The sequence below is a fragment of the Bubalus bubalis genome, chromosome 8 (genome assembly GCF_019923935.1).
Source record: "Bubalus bubalis isolate 160015118507 breed Murrah chromosome 8, NDDB_SH_1, whole genome shotgun sequence".
Classification (NCBI taxonomy): domain Eukaryota; kingdom Metazoa; phylum Chordata; class Mammalia; order Artiodactyla; family Bovidae; genus Bubalus; species Bubalus bubalis.
The window spans coordinates 20,588,324-20,591,590 of record NC_059164.1 but is presented as its reverse complement, the minus strand read 5'-3'; the positions used below and the strand labels follow the sequence as shown (position 1 = coordinate 20,591,590).

The 3,267-nt window shown below is 39.8% G+C and overlaps 1 non-coding gene across 1 annotated transcript; it reads left to right on the top strand.

Annotated features, from left to right (window-relative positions):
- Positions 1–953: 953 nt before the first annotated feature.
- LOC112586729 lies at positions 954–1,060 on the top strand. Its single transcript, XR_003111215.3, has one exon. It is a non-coding gene; the product is annotated as a U6 spliceosomal RNA (small nuclear RNA).
- The last annotated feature ends 2,207 nt before the right edge of the window (positions 1,061–3,267 follow it).

The window sequence follows — 3,267 nt, the reverse complement described above, 5'->3', positions numbered from 1 at the left end:
CTGTCTGGGGAGGCCTTACAAAGAGCTGTGAAAAGAAGAGAAGCAAAAAGCAAAGGAGAAAAGGAAAGATATAAGCATCTGAATGCAGAGTTCCAAAGAATAGCAAGGAGAGACAAGAAACCATTCCTCAGTGACCAATGCAAAGAAATAGAGGAAAACAACAGAATGAGAAAGACTAGAGATCTCTTCAAGAAAATTAGAGATACCAAGGGAACATTTCACGCAAAGACAGGCTCGATAAAGGACAGAAATGGTATGGATCTAAGAGAAGCAGAAGATATTAAGAAGAGGTGGCAAGAATACACAGAAGAACTGTACAAAAAAGATCTTCACGACCCAGATAATCACGATGGTGTGATCACTCACCTAGAGCCAGACATTCTGAATGTGAAGTCAAGTGGGCCTTAGAAAGCATCACTACGAACAAAGCTAGTGGAGGTGATAGAACTCCAGTTGAGCTATTTCAAATCCTGAAAGATGATGCTGTGAAAGTGCTGCACTCAATATGCCAGCAAATTTGGAAAACTCAGCAGTGCCCACAGGACTGGAAAAGGTCAGTTTACATCCCAATCCCAAAGAAAGGCAAAGCCAAAGAATGCTCAAACTACTGCACAATTGCACTCGTCTCACACACTAGTAAAGTAATGCTCAAAATTCTCCAAGCCAGGCTTCAGCAATATGTGAACCGTGAACTTCCAGATGTTCAAGCTGGTTTTAGAAAAGGCAGAGGAACCAGAGATCAAATTGCCAACATCCGCTGGATCATGGAAAAAGCAAGAGAGTTCCAGAAAAACATCTATTTCTGCTTTATTGACTATGCCAAAGCCTTTGACTGTGTGGATCACAATAAACTGTGGAAAATTCGGAAAGAGATGGGACTACCAGACCACCTAACCTGCCTCTTGAGAAACCTATATGCAGGTCAGGAAGCAACAGTTAGAACTGGACATGGAGTGCTCGCTTCGGCAGCACATATACTAAAATTGGAATGATACAGAGAAGATTAGCATGGCCCCTGTGCAAGGATGACATGCAAATTCGTGAAGCGTTCCATAAAAAAAAAAAAAAGGAAAGAAAAGAACCGGACATGGAACAATAGACTGGTTCCTAATAGGAAAAGGAGTACATCAAGGCTGTTTATTGTTACCCGGCTTATTTAACTTATATGCAGAGTACATCATGAGAAACGCTGGGCTGGAAGAAGCACAAGCTGGAATCAAGATTGCTGGGAGAAATATCAATAACTTCAGATATGCAGATGACACCACCCTTATAGCACAAAGTGAAGAGGAACTCAAAAGCCTCTTGATGAAAGTGAAAGAGGTGAGTGAAAAAGTTGGCCTAAAGCTCAACATTCAGAAAACTAAGATCATGGCATCTGGTCTCATCACTTCATGGCAAACAGATGGGGAAACAGTTGCAACCACGTCAGACTTTATTTTGGGGGCTCTAAAAATCACTGCAGATGGTGATTGTAGCCATGAAATTAAAAGATGCTTACTCCTTGGAAGGAAAGTTATGACCAACCTAGATAGTATATTGAAAAGCAGAGATATTACTTTGCAAACAAAGGTCCGTGTATGGATTTGAGAATTGGACTGTGAAGAAAGCTGAGCACTGAAGAATTGATGTTTTTGAACTGTGGTGTTGGAGAATACTCTTGAGAGTCCCTTGGACTGCAAGGAAATCCAACCAGTCCATTCTGAAGGAGATCAGTCCTGAGTGTTCACTGGAAGGACTGATGCTAAAGCTGAAACTCCAGTACTTTGGCCACCTCATGCGAAGAGCTGACTCATTGGAAAAGACCCTGATGCTGGGAGGGATTGGGGGCAGGAGGAGAAGGGGATGACAGAGGATGAGATGGCTGGATGGCATCACCAAACACATGAGTTTGGCTGAACTCCGTGAGTTGGTGATAGACAGGGAGACCTGGGGTGCTGCGATTCATGGGGTCCCGAAGAGTCAGACACGACTGAGCGATTGAACTGAACTGAACTGATTCACCTTCAGTTTTGCTAACTTATCAACTTAACCATTTCAAGATCCTTATCATAAGTAGTCTGAAGTTATAGCTAATAAAGATAACGAATATATACTGTCTTAATGTGTATCAAACTCATAATTGTCAACATGAGATTGACATTTATTTTTTGTAATAGATAAATGGCAACATAGATGATTGATACCTCAGATATGAATGGATAGATAAATCTAAAGATGTAAAGACAGATGGAATTTTCTGTATTTTTTATTTTCATATGTTTCTCCATCAATTATTTCATACCTATGTTTGTTTTACATCGTTATTCCATAAAGTTGAACAAACTTAGCTATCATGTAAATTCCCTTTGTCTCTCAACTCCTACATTATGGTTATAATAAGTTTGTAATTATTTTAAACACAGAGCTGACTGGTGAAGTATCACTCTTCTTTCATTGAAAGGGAGTTAGAAATCCTTTTTACCAAGTACTTTAAAAAGAAAAAAGACGTCAACCAACCACATGTGTACACAAACACACTACCCAAACCTCACATCCAAGAAGAAAGACTCTGGGCCCATGTGCCTAGATCTCCTTCATTTTGTTCCCCAGGCACTGTGGTGAAAGAGGGGAAAATTGTAACTACAGGAGATGTGGACACATTTTTTTCTAGTGAAAATGGGGATAGAGTCTATAAAAAAAAAAAACTCTGCAATAATCAGACCCTTACTTTCTTAACTCAGCGGCTATACACTACATCAAAGTATGTCATATCACTAATACACCCACCTCATCCAACTCAAACAGTATGAGGTAGCTAGCTGACAGAGTTGCTACTCCCAATGCCTAAATCATTTTGTTGGCCGTTGTCATATACAAGGAAATCATATCTTCCAAGAGCAAATGCAAAAATGGGGCTGCTAACCTAAGAGCTTATATTATATTTGATTATTCTAGTTTCCCCAAATTCTGCTATATTTAACACTGAAAGTTACTTTCTCCATATCTTTCCTCACCACAGTAGTAAAAGATATGAAAATTGCTACTTATAGAATATAGCAAGGGTAAAAGCAGGTGAATGAAAAACTAATCTTTAAAACCAAGCTTGCATGCAACAAGGAGCATTCTAACATAATCAAACTCCACAACAGATACACTGCATTTGTCTTGCTTTTAGAGCAGGGATTCTTAACTGTGGTTGATTTTGGTCCCCAGGGGCACATGGAAATATCTAGGGACATTTTGGGTTATCCTAACTGTTCTGGGCCTCTAGTGGGTGAAGAATAA